This window comes from Puma concolor, chromosome B3, assembly GCF_028749965.1.
Source record: "Puma concolor isolate L17-30 chromosome B3, mPumCon1.1.hap2, whole genome shotgun sequence".
Lineage (NCBI taxonomy): Eukaryota > Metazoa > Chordata > Mammalia > Carnivora > Felidae > Puma > Puma concolor.
The window spans coordinates 145,010,103-145,036,697 of NC_141672.1; the positions used below are offsets into that span (position 1 = coordinate 145,010,103).

Here is a 26,595-nt window from a genome sequence, read left to right on the forward strand (position 1 = left end):
AAGGCCTCTCTTTTTTGGACCGGTTTTGTCATCACGCCCCAAGAGATGCCCAGGCCCCGCTGGAGGAACCACAGTTCAGAATGGGCTTCAGAAGTGGTCAGGTCCAGCAATCAGAGCTCCCTCAGATTTTAATTTAATCTTTGCCAGTCCGTTTCCCTGATGAGTAGCAAACAGATGTGAAATGAGGAGGGCATACATCTCTTTGCAGATGATCAGAAAATACGTAAGGATCTGGAAGCTGAGCAGTGACCCACAGTGGAGAGAAGGCCGGTGGAAGGTGGTGTTTGAAGTAAAAGTCTCAGGAGAGGTGTCCCACATCAAAACCAAAAAGAAAGATTGAGAGTGGGGTCTGCTAAAACAATCTGCCTCCTCTCCCTGCTTGCTCCCTGTGGTTACTTCTGCCCGTGCAGGGCAGCGCGTAGGGATGGCTGAACAGTGGCATTCACCATCATCTTCTAAAACAGTCTGCCACACCACAGCTTTTGTGGAAGAGTGCCCTAAAAAGGCTAAATTTTTACCTCTCTGTGGCGATCTAGATCTTAACAATCTAGTAGGAAAAGAAGACAGTTAAGTACATAATTTCAAAGACCCCGCTTCTGTTAGGTTTCTGCTCAAGTATCCCCTCTTTTCTGCGGAGTTTGGGATTTTGGAAATAAAAGCCAAGATGATGAAAAAAAAAAAAAAGACTAAATTTTTACTCCTTTCTTAGAAAATTTACATAATCCCATGTTTTTATTTCTTAATGTGAAAATTATACATGTTCATTCTAGAAAACTGCAAAATACAGCGAAGCAAAAGTAAAGTAAAAATTATCTGCCATTTTACCATTTAGAGAAAATCACTGATTATTTTGTCGTTGTGCGTCCTTCCTGTCGTTTTCCTGAGGATGTATCTATATGTTAAAACAACAAATGATGAGCTCTGACAACGTTTTTCTGAAGCCTGCTTTTAAAACTTAGGGGAACGTGTTCCATGTCAGTTAATGTACTTCCATTATTGGGAACACTTCATTAGTATTCCATTTTAGGGAGATAGTATTTAACCACTTGCTGACATTTGACTATTATAAACGATGTGGTGATGAACATCCATATAACTAAATCTTTTTTCCCACGCCATGATAATTCTTAAATTTTTCCTACGTTAAAAAGACATTTTTTTGAGTATGTACTATATGCACATGGTACAAAACATCATGATTTTTCTTTAGGAGCTGCACGTGTAACTTGAACTGCCGAATCAAAGAACGTGAACATTTAAAAGCCTTTGTATATGTGCCGCTGAATTGTCCTTTACAAATATACCAGTTTACACTCCTCCCCAAAGTGTTACCCATTCCTTATATTTGACTCATTCCTTGCTTGCTTTGAATTGTGTGATTTATCTGGGTTGTAACCTCTTCTTTGCCTTTTTGCCCCTCAAAACCCTGCCTGCCCTTCAAGGCCCATCTCAGATGGCCCTCCTCCCTGATCCCTCCCTCACACCTGCCAGTGCAGCCAAAAGGCCTCCTTTCTGCTCTGTCTTGTGCCTTGTGTATATTCTGGTTCGTGAGGTAACTTGTTTCTTACTATGGACCACAAAGTGTATTTTTAAAATACTGTTTAACAGTAGCAAAAGTAATCGTCGTCCTTTTCAATCAGCTGTGGTTATCTCGAGAGCACTAAGCACCGTGTCTTATTTTAATCTTCTTTTGCATGCAGCTTATTTCAGTATGCATGTTCAGGACTCATAAATACGGATTTAAATCTGAGTCCACCGCAAAGGACTGATGATAGCAGAAAGTGGTCTTTCGGGAGAGGGATGTAAGGAATAGAAATATTCGTCAAACTGAAGACCATGCACATGTCTCTGGAGAGCATATAATTGTGGTGTTTCATTTAGGCAGCCTAGCCTTGAGAGTCTTTGTTAATAATAACTGATGTCTTTTGTCACTTTTCTTACTGTAACCATAGGTAGTAGGATCGCCTCCAGCCAGGATTTTTTTTTTTTGATGCCCCAACTTTCCACTAAAAGTTATTTCCTCAAACTAATGTTGGCTGCAGTCAGAAACTTACATTTCTTATTCTTGCTGTCTTTTCCTCCTCTCGTACCTCGTGTTTGCTTCAGACTCCTTCAGAGCTATTTTGTCCTCATGGGTCTTTTCCTTCTTAGCTTTCTTGAAACTTTGGAGCCTCGTTCACAGCTATGCAGAGATTTTTTGTTTGTTTGTTTAAACCAAAGGTTCTTTTCTGTACTTGTAACATTCATCACATTTTGCCTTCTATCCTTCACCTTCTCAGGGAGGAAGACGTTTCCCATAAGACCCCTGTCCCTCCCCCTGCAGGTGACTTCCTCCAGGTCCCAGGGACTGGGGGGGGGGGGGGGGGTTCCGTGTGCCTGTGCTCTGCTTCAGAGAGGGCTCGGCAGTGAGCGTCTGGCGACTGCCCTGCTGTCTAGGGAGGAGTGGCAGAGGGAGATGGTGTTGAGAAGGCAGCCTGCGTTGATGGTCACAGGTAGAATTCCCTCCAGCGGAGCTCAGACCTCTGTCACTTCCACGGGCCCGTTCAGGTTTTACTCATTGGAGTCCCAAGACCATTTTAGGTCTCTTTTCTCTTGTGACGTCCTAGACATGTCTGAAAGTGGCTGTCGGATTCTTCCAGGGTTTTGCCTTCTTGTGGAATACCTTCAGGCCCTTCTTGCATCTGGCCCAGTAGCGTCCACGGAGTCCTTCCCAGATTGGCATGAATCCAGCCACTCACTTGCAGTGCTGGCCCTGATCAGAGCGGGGAGCCCAGGAGCCACACCGGCCCGCCAGCTGCCAGTGTTCCGAATCTGTTTCATTGTTTTCACCTGGCATCTGTGCCCGGGCACTTGGGTGCCCACCTGACTGCGGCCGCTGCTAGTTGCCACCCGTGAACTAGGCCCTCTGCCCTCTGCCCCTAGTCCTTCCGTGGCCTCCTCTGCTGTGGAATCTTAGCCAATGGTTGTTCACACTTAGCCAATGGTTGTTCCTGAGTGTTCCTTTCCCCCTGCTTACCCGGCTAGCCCTGCATTTCCTTCCAGATTTATTTCAGCAGGCGTCATTCTTGTGAAAACTTCTGTGACCACCCCCACCCCCACCAGGTAGAGTTAATCAGTCACCTTGCAGTCACACTCTGTACAAGCGTTTGTTGTTAAACATTCACAAAGTGTTGTAATTATTTGTTTATATTTTTCCATCCTTCTGTATTTAACGTCTGGGAGATAGGATCCATATTTTTATTTCTAGAACTTCAGCACCCAGTATACATTTGGTGCATAAAAAGTGCCCCTTAAATATTTGTTGAAGTGAAGGAACGAATGACAGTTTCACATCCACACCTGGTGATTGAATAGCTACTTCCTGTCTTCCTTCCAAAAGGAAATCTGTATATATTAGAAGATTATAAATGACAAAATACATAAGCTATCGTTGGGTGACTAAGCCTGAACCTGATAGGCCATTATGTTTCTCATTTGGCAGACTAGAATGGGGCCCAGACTGGTGAGTGTCTAACCTGAGGTCATATACTAATGAGAGGCGGAGCCGGAACTAGACTAGAAGCTTTGTCTGTCACGTATCTTGTCTCCCAGTTTCTCTAACAGCACCTCGCCAGGTTGCCGAGGGGGGATTATAGTCCGCACGGGCCGTGTGGCGAGCCTGGGCCTTGGGGGTCCGGGTTCCACACCCTCACTTACTGGCCGTGTGACTGACAAGTACATTAACCTTGCTGAGCCTCTGTTTCCCAGCCTGTAATTGGGAATAATAACAGTTTCCACTTGATAGGGTTGAGTAAAGATTAAATTAGATACTCTTTAGTACACAGCACACACCCACATAGTTCATGCTAGTGTTGGCCCCTGTTGATTCCTATGAATAAATCACCGGAGGCTGCTTACTGGCCTTCGCTGGCTGTGGTCCTTCGTGCTTCCTCTTGTGCCTGACTGCTGGTTGAATCGGGTTACCCAGTTTTACAAGGGGCCTATCCTAACTTACAGGCTACGCTTGAGCACTTGGTGGAATGCGTTTGCCAGTAACACTCACTCGTAGCCTGTGCGCTGGCACGTGCCAGCACTCTCTCATCTGGAGGTTTGCTCCTTTGTGTAGGGGCTGTTTCGTTGAAGAGGTTGTTGTCTCTGTGGTCCGCTGAGAGAAGGAACAGAATGTTTTTCGTCTTCACAGCTACAACCAGCTTTGAGGCCCAGTGTTTGCATAGCTCGAGGTCTCTACTAATTAAGGAAATGGATTAGAAAACACATTTTAATGAAAACTCACGGACTGCACGCAGGCCATTTGCACACACTCCCTTGTTTGACACTGTGGTACCAGCCCACCTCTGGTGCTAAGAGGAGCAATCCGTGATTCTCCCGACCCTTTTCCTGATTGAATAACCTGTAGAGATTGTTCGTCCTTGGTATAAAACTTGGATAGTTTTTGTTGTTTGGATTTTCTCTGTCTTGTAAATGAGAAACCAGGAAAATACAGTGTATTTATTATACAGGAACAAAGGTCAGGGAAACCTTAACTTTTCAAAAGAACCTTTAGTTACCTAACTTTTAAAGACCTAAGCCTGCTTGTTTTATTTCTAAAAGCCTGTGGAATAAACCCCTCATTTTGTCTGATTTACAAGGAAACTAAAATGTGGAAAATTTGATCTTCAGGGGGCATGACTTCTGGTTTATGGGATTGTTTATTTTAAAGTTTAAACATTGCAGTGCCTCCTGGTACTCTTAGTTAAAAGGAAGTTCTTCTGAATATCATGTAGCTATTAAAATTATAATTTAGATCTATATTTCCAAGAAAATACCCATTTTAAGTGAAAAAAAAAAACACAGGAAAAGATAGATTTTATATGCACCGGAATATGTGTTCCTGTGTTGACAGGGATTACTTTAGGTTAATCATTTTTTTTTTTTCCTCTGCATCCTTTCTGGATTGTCTGGAGTTTGGAGTGCCGTGGGTTGCTTTATATTCAAAGAAATTATAAAGCGGTTTTCTTTTTGGAGGCAAAAAGACAGAACTTAAGATTTGAACATGCTGAAGTCATCCTTTCTCGGTCCTTTGCTGGAATTATCCCTGGCAACTAGGAGAGAAAGAAACAGAAGTGAAGACTCTGTCTTGGGAGAAATTAGGAGAGGTCTGCAGCCCCAAGCCAGAAAGCAAGTGGAAAGGGTCTTTGAAAGATTGAACCAGAAGTATAAGAGGAAGTGCCCAGTAGACCCTTAGCGCTGCAGATCTGAGGAAAAGGGAAAAAAGCAAAAATTAGCAGAGAACATTTTCCAAGATGAGAAATATACCCCGGGTTTCATAAGCCAAATGTTTCGTTGGAACTAACAGAAAGGAATACACAGGCCGGTGGCAGGAGCTTCACCAGATGTGGTCTGATTCTAAGGTACAGAGGAGGCCGGGTTGAGTGAGGACTTCACAGGAGCACTGTTTATAGGAAGCGGTTTGATTCGTGGAGGCGGGGAGGGGAGACACTGCCCTGTGAGTAGTCCCCGTGGCTGCCTGTCCCGTTTGTGAGGGAGAGAGTAGCCAAGGAACAGCTTCCCACACCCAGGAGGCGCGCCTATCAGTCCTGCCTGGAAAAGGAAGAAGTCTCTGAATGTGGTGCTGGCTCTTCTCCCAGATGAATCTTCTTCAACTAACTGGTCCAGAAAAAACTGCCTTCAAAAGTGAGTACTCCAAGACTGGACCAGTTCAGGATCTAATGAAACGTAATCGCAAGAAAAAAATGATAAGGAAACCTGAACAGAGAAAGATGACGGACAGCACACGCTGGAGAAACACTGGCGGAGAACACACGAAAGTGATGACTGAATATTTCACAGATTAAAGACAAAGTGAGTCCACCTTTATAAAAGACTGGAGCACAGATCAGAGGTATAGGAGCTCAGGGAAGAGGTGACAGGCCAATCGGAAAGGAAACCCGAGTCCAGGAAAGACAGTGAAGGAAAAGAAGAAAACCATCAAAGGCACAGAGGGCAAGTTGAGAGCGACATAAGACAACGTATAGAAAGAAAATAGGACTGAGGGAATAAGCTGAGCGAAATAGAATAGTTAGAATTAGCGAATGGTAGATACGAACGAAAAGTACAAAAATTCCCTAAAGCGGGAAACAGAAATGTGAAGTTTGGACTGCAAACATAACAACTTGTTTGGGCCACGAGGCCAAGAGATCAGCTCACTTGTGAAAGGGGAAGTTAATGGCTGCTCCTTGTCAGTCAACACGAGGGAACTCTGACAGAGTCCTTCAGAAGAGTAAGTGTGACCCAAGGATTTTATAGTCAGTGAAATTGGGTTTTGTTTTTAATGAGTTTTTAAATGTAAGAAATTGAGAGAGAATGTTCCCATGAAGCCTCCTGGAGGAATCTAGTTAAAGACTCCCAAAAGCTCCCTGGAGAAACTACAGCAAAAGAGCTGGTTATGAGCGCGGAATCTGTTTAATTTGTAGGTGAACACAAACTTGAAGATCAGTGCAAAAGAACCAAATGTGAAGGTTCTAAAACCTGACTGTGGGAAATTATCTAACCAGCCAAATTTGGGAGGAGAAAAGAAAAGAAGATGGGAGGTAAAGAATGTTCTTCCCTTGTCTTTATTAGCGAGGGTTCGAAGAGCGTCATTTAGAGCTAACAGATGAGCTAAGAGAGGTGGGGGTATATTTAAGAGTACAGAGCTAAACAGGAAAAAGAATATCATGGACTACAATAGGGTAGTGGAGAAAATATCTTAATTTCATCATTTCTTACAGGGGATTAAGTCGATAATCCCCCTAAAGAACTAAGGTTTACAAATATTAATAAAAGTAACCACTAGATAAAAATGTAAACCATCTTAAGTATCACAGTACACACACCAAAGGAAAACAGACAGTCTTTAAAAAGAGTAACAAAAATAATGGATAGGACTAAGGCCAATGTCGGCTGTATCGATAAATATAAATGGGAATTGGAGGTCACGACGGCTGGTCATCAGGAAGTCAGACTACATACTCCACGAATACGGTTCCTGTAACAGAAGAGGCAACTCCAACTGACTATTCTAGAAGTGTCGAAGACCCCGGGAATACCAGTTCACTTCATTATATATACTGATTAGTTTTTACTCCGCCAGCCACAATCAAGTGTTTGGTTTAAGGTGATTGGTTCCATTCTTCTGAAGAAATTAAAAATCCCCAACTAATAAATGAAAGAAACCCAAGGAAGAAAAAGCTACATGGTTTTTTACCTTGAACAGAATTGTGGAGGTTTTCATGAAGTTCTTAGGAACTATCACTGGCAAATGTGATATTTTGGTTTTGGAAGCTCCTGAGATAAAAACAGGCCCTCCTCCTGAAGTGTTATAATAGTTGCCCTTTAATGTGTGTGTCTGATGGCATTCTTTGTTTCGCCAACAGAACCAAAGCCTTATTGATGATTTAATCTGTGGTTTCGTGGAGACTGTGTGTGAGTGTGTATGTAACAGACAGGATACATGAGGGTTCTAGTTCAAATGGCAAAGACTGTTCTAGCAGTCTTTCATACCACCCTCCCACGTCTTCAGTGTGACTGCCCGAGGTTGAAAATTCACAAAACCGAAGGCAGGCCTAGTAGGCCACTCATTAATAGAGTTTATAGAGTTGATGGGATTGGATGGAACCATACACGTGCTATGCAACAGCAGGGTCAGCCCTGCCAACTTGAAAGAAGACGGGAGGACTTCTTGCCTTCCTTATGGTCCAGCTCCTGGTCCACCTCCTGGTCTCCCCACCTGGTCTCCCCACCTGCTCTACCCTCCTGGTCTCCCCACCCTGGTCTCCCCACCTGCTCTACCCTCCTGGTCTCCCCACCCTGGTCTCCCCTCCTGGTCTCCCCTCCTGGTCTCCCCTCCTGGTCTACCTCCTGGTTCACCTTGGCAGCTGCCCAGATTCTTCTGCTTTCAATAACAACCTTTTTCTTCCTCCTCCTGGCCACGGGTTCTCCGTTCTACATCCGTTCAGAGACTTCCACTCTTGGCACACATCTGAGCAGTGCCGAGAGTGTCAAACGGGGATGCTTTCCTCAAGGTGCCCGTCAGTAATACAGGGGCATAGACAGGAAGCACCCCAGACATTAGAGGACAAAGCACTCACGTCACTCAGGCAGAGCCGCTTTACCCGCAAGGACAGTGGGCTTGAACCTGAATATATCAGCCTTCCCTCCTGCTAAACAATAGACGAGGACTCCGAGCAGAGCTGTGAGCACAGGATGGCTCTAGGCAGATGCTACATCTAGGTTGATGTAGGGTCATCCCCAAAGGTTTCCTGCCTAAGATGCTAGCCGACCAGGGTGAGGGGACCCCGCACAAAAGGCTGTGCCATCTACCCCAGGGTAGAAGATAAGGGAGGATTGGGAACAACTAGCTGGAAGACTGACACTGCCCATCTGAAGCGGTTGCGGTGGGAGAGACACAGAAGGAGACTCTTCAAAGAAACCACAAAACTGCTCCAAAAGAGAAAAGGCTTTAAAAATCCATCAGGCTGCAAGAGTGAGAAACCATCTAATGGCACCAGGCAAGTGGGAAGTTCCTTCTGATCCTTTCCTGGGCTCCCTGCCTCAGAAACAGCAGCTCACAGGTGGGGGAGGAAGTGAGGGAGACAGGCAGCCACCCCCCCTCTCCCCAGAGGCACGCCGCCCCGTGACCAGCCCTGCTGCTGGAGAGAAGGCTTTTCCGCAAATGAAAACTGAAGTGCTATTCAGAGATTGGGCAGATTGCTTTCTTTTGAAAGTAAACGCGTTTTGAAAGTTAACGCAGAAATCCTAAGCGTACAACCTGATGAATTTTTGTAAATGTAACCAGCACACAGATCAAGAAATAGAACATTCCAGGACCCTACAAGGCCTTCTTATGTTCTCCCTGTCACCTCCACCCCCACGAAATATACTGTAGTTTTGCCCAATTTGATCCTTATGTAAATGAAGTGGATTAACCATTTTTAATTACTGAACTGAAGCTGTATTTGCGACTTAATGAGTGTACGGGTTAAATAGTGTCCTTCCAAATTTAATGCCCACTGGAACCTCAGAATGTGACCTTATTTGGAAACAGAGTCTTTGTGGATGTAACCAGTTGGGATAAGGGCGTACTGGATTAGGCTGGGCCCTAAATCCAATGACTGGCGTCCTTCTCAGAAGCTCATGTGACGCCAGATGGACATTGTGTGGTGCGGCCACCAGCCAAGGATCTCTGGCAGGCACCTGAAGCCAGGAGAGAGGCAGGGAACAGCTGCTTTCTCCCTCGGAGCCTCCAGAGCGAGCCAGCCCTGCCTCCACCTTGATTCTGGACCTCTGGTCTCCCACACTGTGAGAAAATAGCTTTCCGTGGGTTTTCAGCCACCTAGGTTGTGATCATGTGTTCTGGCGGCCCTAGGGAACTAACAAAATCCATCTCTGGGACTTTGTGTTAAGAAAGAGTGAGCAGGAGAAGATTGACGAGACTTGTCCCAGTTTTAAGAGTGGAGCAAGCACGGTTTCCATTAAACAGGTTTAAAGTGGGAAAATGACTTAAAATCACTTTTTTGGTTACCCCGCAAGGAGAGCCCTGCATTTTGAACCTACCAATTACAGAAGCAAACTGTTGGCCTGTGAGAATATCAGAATCTTAAGTGCACGGCAGGGCAGTGAAGGTAAAGCCTTGCCCAGATTTCTTTCCTGCACTGTCCTTTACTACCAGGCTCTTGTTTTCTGAGTCGAATGTCCCTGAGCACATTCACCTCTGGGAGCGGGTTCTGCCGGGAAGTTCCTCAGATCCCTGACAGGGCCCTGTCCTTAGACCCACCACAGCTCAGATGCTCGGCCTTGGAGTAAGGAGAGCTCATCAAAGTTCAGAGGTCCTAGACACAAAACCACACATTCCCACTTCTTCCCTCCTGCTACCAGTCTTTTCTCAGGCCCCGTGTGATGGGGTAGAGACGCGGGCCCTGTGCCATCCTCTTAACGAGTTTTCAGTGTGCTGGGAATCCGTGTCCCCCAAGTGCTTCAGCCAGCTGTGTACTGGAAACTATTTAGGGAAAATTAACATGTGATAAGTGGAACCAGCCACTTGCAGAAGTGGTCTGCCTTCGTTTCATTTTCTGAGGGTAATTAGAATTTCATGTTTTCCATTGATGCCTTATCACTACCATGTAAGTGTGATGCTTTCTCCATTTCTAATAATTCTTTTTATTGGGATACTTTTCTTACACTGTTAAATCAGCACGATAGAATTCAAGTTTCCTTTAGCTGGATACGTAAGGACATTTTAAGTGTAGGTAGGTGTACATCCAAAATTTATTATTCATCGCTACATTTGTTTGCTTTTGTCTGTTATTGGTCTTACACATTTTTCTATAAAATCACATGGTCATATCTTGACATTTTTATATGAACATTGTGCCTTCGGTCGAACTGGAAGCCTTGCTTCCTGCTTTTGGTGCAGCGTGCTTTATTTTCAGATTCAGTGATGTATGCTCAAAACCAATACTGTGATATAATATTTCTTATTATATGTTATAATTCAAATGGAAAACAGTTGTTTTTCAAAAGGAAGTCAGGTGCTTTCTATGATAGCTGAAGAGAATGTAGTTGAAAATAGCGATCGATACGGGGAGCTAAAATGCCCAGAGAAACAACGGGGCAAGAATCTAATCAAACAGAACTTTGAATACTTGGTTAATTGAGGATATGCTCAACTGTAACAAAATTAAAGATTGTATCATTACTGTGGAGATCTTTGAGAAAGAGCTAGAATATCCATTCAGCTGGAGAGATTTCACAGTGAATTAGAACCAGAACAGAATGATTTATAATATAAGCCTATCAGGAAACCTAGCCAATCTTCCTTTTACTCTGTTGCCCGGGATTGTTTATCCTTTTATTCTTAGGTTATTTCCTTCAGGAATACATATTATCAGAACATGAGGAAATGTTGGGCCTGTCAATTATTCAGTAATCATTCAGCGGTTACCGAGCACTGTGCTTGTGTGGGCTCCAGTCTGATGAACGTGAACCCAGAAGCTCAGGCTGGCCGGGTAACAGGGACTAAAGTTCCGTGATGAAGGTCAGCCGAGGATGCCTCCGGAACACATGGGCTTGACCCTGCATCCAGACGGAGGCCACAGGCATAGCATGCTTGAGTTTTGGAAGATGAGGAGGAATTGAGGGAGGAGAGGAAGAAAAAGCAGGACTGTGTCGTGCCGGGTGAGCCGCATGGCCGTGGCACGGTAGTAAGATGCGTGGGCTTTCAAGGGGGCTCTAAGTCACGAGGGCGGACACTACGGGACCCTGGAATGCCCTGTCAGAGCCAGGCTTTTATCTAGGGCAGCGTGGGTCCCCTGAAGGGTTTACATGTACTTTATTTGTGGGCCACACATTCACTCCTTTTGAAATTTACCATTCTGATGTTTTTGTGGCTTTTGATTAATAATTTCATGGATTCCTCACTCCCTGCCCCCCCCACTATACAGCTTACCTGTTGAATTCAGGCCATAGTGACAGAAGGTAGACAGAACTGACTTTTGTCTTCTTGTTCAGATCCTTAATACAAGAGAATGTTTATAATAGTTGTGAAGTGAGCAGAAAGCTGTTTTGAAATGTTTTATGTTCTTTATGGCCAGTATTTTTGTACATCCTGTAGAAATATGTCATTCCCCATATATTTTTCAGGCACTTGTGAAATTTGGGGTGTATGAATTCCTTTTTAGGACTTGTGTGGATGTCTTCTCATTATTATTACTGAAGTAAAGAGGAAATGATATCAGCAGATGTGCGGAGCTTTTATTCACACTGAATACACTATTCATTTAGACAAAAAGATCATTTCTCAATTCAAATCGGAATATTCTAATTTAGGGCCTAAATCAGTTGTGTCATAATCTCTATGGAAACAAAGCTTTCTTCTGTGTGGCAGTTGCGTAAGTAACTCATTTCCCCTCGTAGATACACAAATTGTAGATGCAGACGCTTCTTTTTCCATTTTCTCTCAAAAACTCTCTTAAAATAGTAGAGACTTTCCCTCTCTCTCTCTCTCTCAAAAGTAAAAAAATAAAATAAAAATGTTTAAAAAAACAGAAGTGACTTGAGCCAGTGATCTTTATGTGTTTTGTAACATTTAAAATATCTGTTCAAATTTCCTGCTTACATACCTTCTTTAAAAATTGCTGGAACCTAACAATCCTTGATGAGCTTGATTTCTTTTCCTAGCTGAATTCTGATTCAGAGGGTTGAATTATCCCGCTCAGTAGTTAGCATATTAGCATCAGCTGCGTGTGCAAGGCTCTCTCCATGTGACTTGTCTGGTTATTTCTTCCTCATCTTCAGGCATTCTTTATATATCGTAGGTATGAGTACTTTGTCGGTCCTATGTTTTGTAAATACCTTCTCCCATTCTGTGTCTGACCTTTTCTTTTTTTTTTTTTAAGTTTATTTATTTATTTTGAGAGAGAGAGGGAGAGAGAGTACAAGGGAGTACGAGCAGGGGAGGGGCAGAGAGAGAGAGAGAGAATGAGAGAGAACCCCCAAGCAGGCTCCATGCTCCACACAGCTTGATGTGGGGCTGGATCTCATGACTGTGAGATCATGACCTGAGCCGAAATCAAGAGTCAGGCACTTAACCGACTGAGCCACCCAGGTATCCCTATGGCTGACCTTTTCATTCCCTTACTAGGGTCTTTTGATGAACAGAAGTTCTTAATTTTAAAATCTAACTTATCAAGGTTTTCCTTTATGGTTAGTGCTGTTTATGCTTAAGAAATCCCTGCCTAAATCAAAAAGAATGAATCTTGCCATTTGCAACTCTGTGGATGGAACTGGAGGGTATTATGCTAAGTGAAATTAGTCAGAGAAAGACAAAAATCACATGACTTCACTCATATGAGGACTTTAAGAGACAAGACAGATGAACATAAGGGAAGGGAAACAAAAATAATATAAAAACAGGGAGGGGGACAAAACAGAAGAGACTCATAAATATGGAGAACAAACTGAGGGTTGCTGGAGGGGTTGTGGGAGGGGGGATGGGCTAAATGGGTAAAGGGCATCAAGGAATCTACTCCTGAAATCATTTGGATGTAAATTTTAAAAAATTAAAAATTAAAAAAAAAGAAATCCCTGCCTACTCCCAAGGTTACTCTTTTTTTGTGGTTTGGTTATTTTTATGTTTCTCCACTCCATTTCCCTCCCTGCCTACTGTAGATCATCATTTTTATGTGCTTAGTATATGTTATTTCATTTTGTGTGTTGTTATAAAGAATGTATTTTTGTTATGTGCTTATTATGTATTTTTAATTTTTGTAAATGGTATTGTATTACAGATCTCATTCTGTTTCTTTTTTTGCTTAGCGTATGTTTTTAAGATCCAGCATATTACTGTCTCCTGGTTAGATATATACATATTGCCTGCAACTCTGCTACTATGCAGAACTCTAGACAAACTTCTTTGCACATATCCCTTACAGATCTTTGTTAATAGACCCCAAATTCTCACTTCTGGGTCATAGGGTATGCAGGTACAGGCATTTTTGGCTTAACCTCAGTAATGAGTTCCTGAACATCACATGCTCTAAGTGAAAAGTTCAACTAGGAGCCATTACTTAACTCGTCTCAGTGGGAAACTTTGACAATTTGTTATAAGTCAACTCAAACCTCCAACCTGTTTCCTAAAGCATAATTGAGACTAACTGAAGCCCTCTATGCAATAATATTGTAACATGTTAGCACATAAATGCTTAAAACATGGCTTTCTGATCACCAGATGTTGTGGGCATTGACAAGCGGCTGCTGTGGATGCAGTGATGAGAGCAGTTTGCCTGCCCTCCTGTACGACCCAGAGGAAGGCAGAGAGCGGCCGCGTGGTGCTCGGAGGCCTCCTTTGCACAGCAGCTTTGGGACATGCACGTCCCCTTTGCCACTCCGTGCTTTCCAGAATGCTTGTACGATTTGACTACTTGATGTTGTAACGAGGGTATTTGGATTGTAACTTGAGACCTTCCTGCACATCATTTTGTTAAAAATGTATTGGACTTCCAGTTTCTGGATCTGCACATAAGGAGCTTGAGAATCACCGTTTTGTCCTAACGATAAGTAAAAAGCTGAAGAGACCGAAGAATCAACAACTCTTCTTTTTTTTTTTTTTTATGTTTAATTATTTTTGAGAGCGAGAGCGCGAGCATGAGTGGGGAGGGGCAGAGAGAGAGGGAGACACAGAATCCGAAGCAGGCCCCAGCCTCCTGAGCCGTCAGCACAGAGCCCGACGCGGGGCTCAAACCCATGAACCGCGAGATCATGACCTGAGCCGAAGTCGGACACTTAACCGATTGAGCCTCCCAGGTGCCCCATAGCTCTTCTTAAATCCATAAGGGAAGACACAGTGGCCCCAAGATTGGAGAGCCGGGAGAATACAAGGAGTCACTGCCTACCAGAGACTCAGGAATGGAAGCCACTCAGGAGTGCTGGGGTAGGAAAGCCTGGGCTGTAATCGATAAATCGCTGGAGGCTTAATGCACCAACTCGGAGAGAAGTAGACCTTTCAAGGGACCGTGACATGAGAGGAGGGCGCACAGTATTGTGAGGTTTGCCTCTGGGAGCTTTACAAGATTCCCATGGTGAATATCAGAAAGAAAATATGTTGTCTACAAGAAACTCCCTTTCAATACAAAGACACATACACATTAAATGGATAAAGATATGCCATGCTAACACTAATCAAAAGCAAACAAGTGCAGCTGCACTAATTTCAGACGGAGCAGACTTCCAAGTAAGGAAAGTTATCAGGGAGACAAAAGGACACCGCGTAATGATAAGCAAGTCAGCTCTCCAAGAAGACATAACAACCCTTTATACGTATGCCCCCAACAACAGAGCATCAAACCGAGTGAGACAGAAACCAATAGAACCGTAAGGAGAAATAGACGAGTTCACTATCGTAGTAAGGAACCTCAACACGCTTCTTTCAGAAATGGACCTATCCAGCAGGCAGAAAATCAGTTAAGGACGTAATGGAACTCAACACCACTATCAATCAACTGGATATAATTGACATCTACAGACGACTTCATCTAACAGCAGAATACATGTTTTTCCCTCACTCAAACTCATATAGAGCATTCACCAAAATAGACCGTGTTCTGGGCCATTACACTGTAACAGATTTGAACGAATAGAAATCCTACGGTCTCTGCTTAGACCACATTGAAATTAAACTAGTAATAACAAAGATAACCAGAAAATCCCCATATATGTGGAGATTACACAACACACTTCTAAATAACACATGGGTCAAAGAAGATATCTCAAAAAGAAATTCAAAAATGAAAATTAAACACAGCTTATCAAGATTTGTGGGATACAGCAAAGCAGTGCTTAGAAATTTGTGGCATTGAATGCATATACTAAAAAAGAAGATTGATCTAAAATTAGTAAACTAGGGGCGCCTGGGTGGCGCAGTCGGTTAAGCCTCCGACTTCAGCCAGGTCACGATCTCGCGGTCCGTGAGTTCGAGCCCCGCGTCGGGCTCTGGGCTGATGGCTCGGAGCCTGGAGCCTGTTTCCGATTCTGTGTCTCGCTCTCTCTCTGCCCCTCCCCCGTTCATGCTCTCTCTCTCTCTGTCCCAAAAAAAATAAATGTTGAAAAAAAAAAAATTAGTAAACTAATGGGGCACCTGGGTGGCTTAGTCGGTTAAGGGTCCAACATTGGCTCAGGTCATGATCCTGCGGTCCGTGGGTTCGAGCCCTGCGTCGGGCTCTGTGCTGACAGCTCAGAGCCTGGAGTCTGCTTTGGATTCTGTGACTCCCTCTCTCTGCCCTTTCCCCGCTTGTGCTCTCTGTCTCTCTTGCTCTCAAAAATAAATAAACATAAACATTTGCTTTTTAATTAGTAACTCAAGTTACCATCTTAGGAAACTTGGGAAAAGGAAGAGCAAGTTAAATCCAAAGTAAGCAGAAGAAATAATAAGAATTAAAACAGTAATTAGTGAAATTGAAATCAGTAGAGAAAAATTAATGAATCCAAAAGCTGGTTCTTTGGAAAGATCGGTAAGATTGATGAGTCAGGCTAGCTAAAAAAGAGAATAGACACAAATTCCTAATATCAGAAATAAAAGAGGGAACTTCACTACAGATCCCTTGGAGGTTAAAAGGGTAATAAAGAAATGCTGTGAACAATTCTGTGCCCACAAATATGACAACCTAGATGAAATGGACCAATTCCTTGAAAGACACAAACTGTCAAAACTCACACAAGAACATGATGATCTGAATAGGCCTAGATCTCTTGAAGAAATTAAGTCAATCATTAATAGCCTTCCAAAACAGAAAGTACCAGGCCTATATGGCTTTACTAGTAAATTCTACCAAACATTTAAAGAAGAAATTATACTAATTCTTTACTATCTCTTTCAGAAGGTAGAAGCAGAGGGAATAATTCCTGACTCATTCTGTGAGGCCAGCATTACCTTGATATCAAAGCCAGATTACAAGGAAACTATAGACCAATATCTTTCATGAGCATAGATGTAAAAATTCTCAACAAAGTATTACCAAATCAAGTAAAAAAAAAAAAAAAAGTATCGAAAGAATTATATACCACAACCAAGTGGACTTTATCCTAGGTAAGCAAAGCTGGTGGTTAAACATTAGAAAATCAGTTAATGTAATCTAGCACATAAGTAGCCTAAAAAGGAAAAATTACATGATCATATCAATAAATGCAGTAAAAGCATCTGAAAGAATCCAAAACTGATTCATGGTAAAAACAAAACAAAACTCTCAGTAAACTTGGAATAGAGGGGAACTTCCTCAACGTGATAAGGAAACCCTGTGGCTCACATCATACTTAATGATGCGAAACTTGAAGCTTTCCTGCCAAGATCAGGGACAGGGCAATGATGTGTCGCCTCTCACCACTCCTTTTCAGCATCATACTGGGTGTTCTTGCTAATGCAGGGAGACAAGAAAAGGAAATAAAAGGGGTACAGTTGGGAAGGAAGACCTAAAACTTTCTGTTTCTAGATGACATCATTTATGTAGAAAATCCAAAACAATCAGCAGAAAAACTAGCTTTTGACAGACTTAATAAGTGATTGTAGCAAGATGGCAGGATACAAGGTTAATATAAGTCACTTGCTTTCCTGTATACTAACAACAAACAAGGAGAATTTGAAATTAAAAACAAATCATCATTTATATCAGTACCCCCAAAAAAACGAACAAAATATTAGTATAAATCTAATAAAATATGTGTAGGATCTGTAGGAGGAAAACCACAACATTCTGATGAACAACATCAAAGAAGGGCTAAATAAATGGAGAGATATTCCATATTTGTGGGTATGAAAACTCAGTATTGTCAAGATGTCAGTGTTTTCCAACTTGATCTGTGGATTCAGTGCAATCCCAGTCAGAATCCCCAGCAAGTTACTTTATGGTTATTGACAAACTGACTCTAATGTTTACACGGAGAGGCAAAAGACCCAGAATAGCCAGCACAGTATTAAAGGAGAAGAACCAGGCTTGGTGACCAGTTCCCGACTTAAAGACTTACTGAAAGTTACAGTAATTGAGACATTGGGGTATTGGTGAAAAAAAATAGACAAATAGATCAGTGGATCAGAATAGAGAGCCCGGAAATAGACCCACATAAATAGAGTCACCTGGTCTTTGACAAAGGAGCAAAGGCAGTACAATGGAACAATGATAGTCGCTTCAATACATGATGCGAAAACAATTGCACATCCACGTGCAAAATAATGAATTTAGAGACCCACCTTATTTGCTTCACAAAAATCAACTCAAAATGAATTACAGACCTAAAAGCAAAATGTAAAACTATGAAACTTCTAGAGGCGAAAATCTGGATGACCTTGGGTGTGGTGATGCCTTTGTAGATATAACAGCAATGAATAGATAAAACATCCGTAAAAGAAATGACTGATAAACTGAACTTTATTAGAATTAAAAACTTCTGCCCAATGAAAGACAACATCAAGAGCTTTAAAAGATGAGCCACAGACTGGGAGAAAATATTTGCAAAAGATGTATCTGATAAACCACTGTTGTCCAGAATATACAAAGAGCTTTAAAAAACTCAACCGTAAGAAAGTTGAAAACATAGCAGCCAAACAAAAACATGCATAAGGATGTTTATAGTAGCTTCGTTCTTAATTGCTAAAACTTAGAAGCCACCAAGATGTCCTTTAGTAGGTAAATGGATAACGGATACATCAGACAGTGGAATGTTTTGCAGCACTAAAAAGGAATGAACTATTAAGCCGTGAAAGGTGTGGAGGAACCTTAAATGCATTTACTAAGTGAAAGAAACCAATATGGAAAGGCTACGTACTTGTATGATTCCAACTATATGACAGTTTGGAAGAAAGCTAAACTCTGGAGACAAAAAATTAAGTGGTGGCTGGAGGTGGGAGAGATGAATAGGCAGGATTTTTAGGGCAGTGAAAACACTCCTTATGATATTATAATGATGGATGTATATCATTATACATTTGTTTGCATCCCAGAATGTACCACACCGAGGGAAGCCCAAGGTAAAATACGGATTTGGGCTGATTATGATGTGTCAATGTGGGTTAATCTTTGGTAAAAAACAAAACAAAACAAACAACAACAACAACAAACTACCATTCTGTTCAGTGGTGGTGATGATGGGGAGGGAGGGCTATACATTATGAGGGTAAAGGATATTCCTTACTGTACCTGCTTTTTAGTTTTGATGTAAACATAAAACTGTGGAAAAAAGTCTTAAAATGTATTGGGAGGATGTTTGGAGGATGTAAACATACGTTTTCCTATAGAAATACCAGGTAACTTGTGCTCAAGGTTTTGCCTTAAGACCCTCAAAAAGAGTATCCCTGGCAGAACACATCCTCCCTGGGAAACTTTGTCCTGGGCTGTCGCCGCTCTTTGCAGTGACAGGGGAGGCAGGGATTATCTGAAGCTTGGGGCCGAGGCCCCAGCCATCCTCCCCCCTTCCAGCCCCCATCCCTAATCTTCTTGATCTGAGGCCTCCTCTGCCTCGGGGCTTCTTCACGTCCTCTGTTGATGTCAGACCTTTGCTGTGTACTTCCTCTCTGCCCTGGGCTTTCTCCTCTCAGACCCCAAGTTCGGTCTTCTTTGGGACATAAGAAAACAACTTCTCCCTTGATTTTTCAGTGCTGGTTATTTGCAGTTTAGAATTAGACATAATTGGTAGTGAAAGTATTCCAAAAAGAAGCTTTAAAGAACTCAGTGTTACTTATGAAAAACCGTGGAGGTCAGTGAAAATACTCGGGGAGCCCTGCGACAGGGCTCCTGTGGGAGATGGTGCCCCCAGCGGGGCCGCGGACTGCGTCCAGAGGGTGTCCTGCTCTGATGCAGCAAGGCGGTCGGGCGGTCGGGCTCTGGCAGACTTTCTCGAGTTACCGTTCAGTCTGGAAACCCGCCTTCTAGCCAAAGCCACGTGGGTCGCCGCCACACCTGCTAAGGATCTCTTGGCTGCTGTAGAGCCAGCGCAGGGGGGCCGGGGATGCCTGTGCGGCCCCTTCCGCTAGCGCCGGTAGATGCCCGCTGTGGCGCACTTGACCGGGTCAAGTCCTCCTTTCGTCCTCACGGTCACGGTTTTCTGGGCGAGGCTGAGCGGAGTGGAGAAACTTGCCTAAAGACACACAGCTTCTCAGGGGCCAGGGGCCAGAGTGTAACCCCCCATCTGTCCAACCTCAGGAACACTGGTCATGGGGACTGTTTGGGTGATTCTACATAATCTGTTCTATCATGGGCGTGGTCGTTGTTAGCGTAGTCCCATCGGGTATCTTCGAGGTGCATCGGCTGACCCCGGAAAGCCTCGGAAAGCCGTCCGGGTGCCAGCAGCAGTCAGCAGGTGTGTGGGCAGCCGGAGCCTCCTGAACGAGGCTCGATGTCATCTGTGCAGCATGTGACATGGACACCAGCGATAAACGTAACACCCCCACCCAGTGAGAGGCAGGACGCTCATTTGTTAACTTACAGCCAGGAATACTTCTTGTCCGTGCCCGGATCATCTATACCCGCTGGATTCCGTTTTTCTCCTGGAGGGAGTTCTGAGCCTCTGGCTCCCCTCCCCCGGCAGCCTGTCACCCCCCTTCTCATTCTGACAGGATGATGCTCAAGTGATCGCTCCTCTTTTCTGAGGGGTGGAGGAGAGGTGGGTCCTCAGCCTCCGAGATGTTACACCTCAGATGGCCCAGTTGGGATGTGAGGATTCTTACGTTTCAGGGACACATTTAAAAAAAAAAAAAACAAATTTAAGGTTGGGTTATCTTGCAATTGGCTGTTCTCATTTTTTCTGTTCAGTTTTCTTGTTTCACCTTCAGAGGCAATGTTCCTTCAGGGTTTGGGGAAAATCTTTATTTGTCCGTTGTTCCAAGTACATGAGTATGATATTTAAGACGTAGGTTCTATTTCTTACATTATTTCAAGGCAGCGTGAAGTTAATGGTTCTTATCAGAGATTACCTTAGTGCTCTGAAAGAAACTGGCTCTTTGGAAAAATGCAGTTTTAAAAACGCCTTTCAGGGCGCTCTGGGTGGCTCAGTCACTTAAGTGTCCGACTCTTGAGTTTGGCTCAGGTCGTGATCTCATGGTCGGCAGGATCAAGCCCCACGCTTGAGAGCCTTCCTCTCTCTCTTCCCTCCTCCGTTAGCATGCACACACATGCTTGCTCTCTCTCTCTCTCTCTCTCTCTCTCTCTCTCTCAAATAACATCAAAAAAAATAACAAAAAAAGTAAAAATGCCTTACATGTGTGCATGTGCGACAACTTGTAGTTTCATAGCAAAAGCTCCTTGGAAAATCTTTTCTGTGGATCCTTTAGAACGTATTGGGCATTTCCTCACAGTCAGGCTTTACGTTAAACTCTTTAAACAGTTCACTTAATCCAGACACCATTTTTTGCTGAACAATATGGGTTTGGGAAAAAAGGACCTCCGAACGGTTTTGCCCTGGCGTGTGACTTGATTTTAGCATTCATATGGGGAAACATAAAAGGCCCCTTGTAAATATTTGCCGTTTAAGTTGACTGAAGGGACAATTAAGAACAGGTAAGGAGAGAAAAAAGAGACACAAACAGTTGGGATAGATGTGGAGCCTTTGGGCCGCTCTCGGAGTACCTGGGAGAGCAGTTAGGAGCTCCGCTTCGGGGTGGGTCCTGGTGCCATCTTGTGGGTGGATCTGGAAAGGACCAAGCCGACCCACACCAGCTTCTACCAGGATGCCTTGCATAACCCCAAATTTCCACGCAACAGTGAAATAAAACTGCAAGTCAGATTCCAGAACTCTGGTCTGGGAGCCAGTAGATTTGATTACGTCCTGCCCGTCAGGGGGTCCTGATCACCCTTCCTCCCAAACAGCCCAAATCCACGTACTCGTCTCCATGGCAACTCCTGGGCCAGGCTGCCGTCCCCTCTCACTTGGACTGTGGAAGCCTCCTCACTGGTCTCCTTGCCTTTGCTGTCACCTTCGCATTGTCCATTCCCCACCGGGGATCTGTTTAAAATATAAAGGGGATCCATTTAAAGAGGTCTATTTAAAAAATAAAAATTAGAGGGGGACACCTGGGTGGCTCAGTGGGTTGGGGAGCCGGCTTCAGCTCAGGTCATGATCTCATCATCCATGGGTTCAAGCCCCGCATCAGGCTCTGTGTGCTGACAGCTCGGAGCCTGGGGCCAGCTTCAGATTCTGTGTCTCCCTCTCTCTCTGCCACTCCCCTGCTCATGCTCTGTCTCTCTCAAAAATAAACATTTAAAAAAAATTTTTTTAATAAAGATAAAAATTAGATCCTATCATTTCCTTGTATAAAACTCCCTAGTGCTTTTTATGAAATTCAGGATAAAACCCAAGTTTCTTGTCCTGGCTTCGAAAGCTCTGCATCTTTTGGCTCCTGCCTAGCCATGACCTCATCTCCTCCCTCTTCCCTGTCCTTTCCTCGAATGCTCCCCGTTCCCACCATGGGTCCCATGCACCCCGTTTCCTCTGTCTGGCACTCCTTCCCCTGTTCCTCGAATGTCTGGCTCCTTTATCATGCAGACCTCCTATTCCACATTGCTGCCACAGAGAGGCCTTCCTGGACTCTGATTCAAAATAGCACCCCAGTTACTCTTCCATCACATCTCCCCCTGGTAGGTAGAGACACCGTCTGTCTTGTTCTCAGTTGGATGTTGAATGCCTGGGAAACCATGGGCGAATGCTGACTTCTGGGTTCTTGGTCTTATTTTTCTAGATCTAGGCTAGGGTCGGGTGATTTTAGGCCTTCCCCAGTGGAGCACGAAAAGACCACAGGAATCCAGTCCCTGTGAATTGGGACTTGTTCTCACCATTGTCACTTACCAACTGTTTAACCACATTGCACTGAGCTTTAGTTTTTCATCAATGAGATGGAGTTAACGAGCTTGCCTGACTCATAGAGTAAGGACTAAATTGGATTTAAATAGGATTGGAAGCGGAGTATTGAGCACATAATAGGCTCCCTCTTTCTCTATTAAAACTCTCCCATGTTGTCATTGTGTACATTTGCCTCTTCTCCTACTCAAGGCCAGGGGTGGGCACTTCTTTGCACTCCCAGCATCTAGCTCTGTGCTTGGCTTAAAGCACAATAGTAGGTAATCCACATATGTCTGGATTAATTTTGACTCTTCCCCCCCCCCCCCCCCCCCCAGAAAAGGTTGTGTTCTTTTGACCAAGTTAAGAGAACTGGGCACTCTTTGCCCAGAGAAAGAAAGACAAGAGGGCCAGGCAAAGTACAGGGAAAATGTGGAGGGATAGGCTGGTTGAGGACAAACTCTTGATTTATGTCTGTGCTATATAGTTCCTAGGTTTGTATACAATCAATATAAGTTGATCTCAGCATTCACTTTGTTTCTAATAAAGGGAATGTAGGAAAAAGATCACGTGATTCTTTTGTGGCTCCTAGTACTCATTAGGCTTTCATAAAAAATCCTTCCTTCCTTGATGTCCCCTCATGAAATAAAGTATGCATGAAAATATTCTGAAAACTGGAAGTGCTGTTACATATACATGTGTACGTAGAAACTAGTATGACTGATTTCTAGATAAACGATTGATTCAGAAAGATGAGCTGTTGAGTAAACATTCCTTCAAAAAGGTTTCTTAAATGCCTACCATGTGCCAAGGACTCTTTTGGGTGTGGGAAGTACAGCAGTGAATAAAGCAGATAAATCCCTGTAGATAGATCTTACATTCTAGTGGGAAAGACAGAAAATAAAGAGGATAAATAGTATATGAAGTTTTGCAAATGACGATTAAGAGCTACAGAGGAAAAAAAAAAAGGCAGGCAAGGGATAGGGAGGGTTGGGGGAACAGAAATTTTAGGCTGGTTAGTATCATGTCTCTTTTTTCTTTCCCACTCCCACCCATGATCCAGATTCCTAACCCTAGTTTGGCCTTCTGCTGTCACTTGTTTTCTTGTTCGGTTGTGTTTTTTTAAATTTTTTAAATGTTTATTTTTGAGAGTGAAAGAGACAGAGCGTGAGCCGGGGAAGGGGAGAGAGACAGGGAGACACAGAATCCAAAGCAGGCTCCAGGCTCTGAGCTCCAGGCAGAGCCCAGCGTGGGGCTCTAGCTCACGAACTGCTAGATTATGACCTGAGCTGAAGTCAGACACTTAACCAACTGAGTCACCCAGGTGCCTCTTGCTGTCACTTGTGAATGTTCGGTCAGTTAGGCAAACAAAAGAAATCTGATAGGTGGTTTGTCAAAATTCATAATTATTTATTTCATGTTTCTGTCAGCCATATTTACAAATATTACCTTATTAAAATACAAATAGACTTTTTACAGTCTCTCTTTAATAATAAGTATTAATAAATACATAAATATTTAAAAATCCAGAAGACTAAACAATTTGTACGATTACCAGTAGCAGCCAGCGAATATACTCTTATTTCTATATTGTCTAAAGATAACAATTGCTTTTGAAGCTGAAAGATTAAATCAAACCTGTGGTATTAAAATCGATTTAAAAATGACTGTTCCCTTTTAAAATATTAACGTGCACAATAAATTATTATTAAAAGGGTTGCGACTTTGAAGCATTAGGTCAGTTTGATCGTGATTTTCATGCACGAAAAAAGGAGGAATACAAGAATTCTATAGTTCTGACCCCTTTTCCAGAGCAGTTGGGAAGTTGTTTACTTTTTCAGGGCTCACTGCTGACGTCTGCTCACTGAGTAATGTCATCACATTTCCTGGTGGTGGTTATTTTGGGGGGGTGGGGGGCAGTGGTAAGTAGTTGTCCAGCTCTGCTGGGACACTGCTCAACAGAGGTCCTGAGAGCCGGATATATCCCGTAGACAGGATGTAAGGTTAAAATGCAATCTAGTTAAGTAAATAAAGTAAGTGTTCAGTGGTCAAATAGAGCTGCTGAAACATTAATGCTTTAAAATGATATCGCTAAAATCATGTTGAGGCAAAATTAATAGTCTTTTAAAAACCTATAACTTCTTTTATTTCTTAAAATTAATGCAGTGGTGTGTTATTTTTATAAGTTGAGATCATAAAGTTACACTGTCCTTTGTGAAAGTTATTTCATAACCCACTTTTGGTCTGGACCGTGTGCTCAGAGTTGTTTTCCTGGGAAGGACGAGGCTTTGTCCTGAGCCGTTCACACTTGTTATCCTGTCTCTCAGCTGGTCACCAACACTAGATGCACATATACGAGGATTTTTTAAAACTTGCGAGTCGCTAACGTTTTTAAATTTTTGTGAATTACTACCTTCAACTTAATTTTTCTCCTCCTGGTTTCCTTCAGTTCGTATGGTTGACTTTCTCAAACTTAGTGATTTGAAAGCTTGGTATATTTACTTCATTCTTGTTTCATGACAAAAGAATTTAAGGCTATGAGTCTTGCCTCTGAGTAAAACGTAGCAGTATCATGTAAGTTTTCATTACGTGATATTCTCATTTTTATTATTTTCCAGGTACTCAATATGTATAGTTTGCATTTCTCTCTCTGACCCAGCAATTACAAGTTAATGTGTAAAAAATTTTCAGGGTGGGGGTATTTGTCGATTTTGTTTAAACTTAATGTTTTTAATTTCTGGTTTGGTTGCATTATGGCTGAAGAATAAAAGCTGTACCATTTTTACTTTTAGGAATATGTTTCAAGGTTTTCTCTGTGACCTAGAATATCATATGTTTTTATGCTATTCATAAATGTTTTCCTTCTCCCCTTTCAGACTTTCTTTTTTATCTCCTGGATCCTTCATAGCCAGTTTCATAAGTGTCCTCTGTCAGAGGCTACAGGTCCCAATTCAGGTCAAGGACACAAGTGCTGCCTGCGATGGCAGCATCGTGCCTGCTGTTGTGAGGTGTCTGCTTTCTCCTCTGAAACTGCCCCCCATACTATAGAAAAGCAGCGAAAATGATTTCTCTTCTCTTTTTCCTGTCATTTTCTTCCTTCTTGTATTTTCCAAGCAGTAGGTCCGTATCATTCCTTTTTCTTTCATTCATTCATTCCTTTAAACTTTGTAAAAACCAGCAAGAAACTCATCAGATTGGTCTCTCTCGGTGCCTCTTGCTTTCCTTCTCGGTGCACCGAGGGAGTATGAGGATTTAGACCAAACCTCTCTTTTAAGACTCTCCTGGCCCTCTGGGATCACATCTCAAGACGTCTGGCTTCAGTACCCAGCTGTGCCCCTCACTGACAGGCTGGCCTGCAGGAGGATAGGCGGTGCCGTGGGAGGTCTGTTCTCCTCGGCCTTCCGCCCTGTCACAGAATCCCCCTCAATCTTAGTCTGCAGTAATGGCGGCCCTCATTCTTCTTAGGCCTTCTGAGAGATGAAATTAGCATAAAGCAAATCAGACACTAAGCTGGTGTCCCATGACTGGTAGACATCAGCTTTTAGCAGTGAAAAATAAACATGGTCCCCCCCCCCCACCCCCCACCACTGAGCAGGATTTGTTCCATGTGTTTACTGTAGGGCAGATCACCACCTGAGGGGAGAGACTGGAGGTGGGCAGTCAGGTAGGAAATACCTTGTGGGAAGGCTCCTACATCTTGGTCTTCCACTGCAGATTTTTTTTTTTCCCTGTGGAATCATACCATCACCCGGAGGCCTGGTGATCCCCTAGTACGTACAGTGTTTCTGGAAATGTGTATCCTCTGGGTAGCAAGTCAGTGCCAGTGTCCATCACTTGGGGCTGTATTTCAGCCCCACGTTCCTGCTCCCTTGGGCTCCTTCATGAGGTGTGCAGACTGCCCAAACCTTCCAGGGGCCCTGGGTTTGCAGCAAAATCGCGGCTGCCACTTGCTGATTGGGTGGCCTTAAACAAGGTACTTGGAACCTCGGTTTTCCAGCTGCAAACCTCACTGTGTTACTGTGAAGATTCAGCGAGATGATGGATGCTCAGCTCTTGGTGTAACACCCAGGATAAGCCCTTCCGTTGGCGCTGTGATGGTCGTGACTCATTGGGGTTTGGTTGTGACATTTATCTTTGTGCGGTCTCGTTCTCAGTTCTCAAATAGATAAGCAATTATTGACGAGCGCTCTGCTCCCTGTAAAACCCAAGTGTCGACTGCTTCTCAACCGGGTTTCCTTGGCTCTGCTGTCGCACGGTTCTAACAGC

At 43.4% G+C, this 26,595-nt stretch overlaps 1 protein-coding gene across 2 annotated transcripts in view; it reads left to right on the top strand.

The window, feature by feature from the left end:
• The window catches only part of PDE8A (phosphodiesterase 8A), a 155,448-nt gene that overhangs the window by 46,753 nt on the left and 82,100 nt on the right, over positions 1 to 26,595 (top strand). The gene's annotated exons all lie outside the window — the stretch shown is intronic.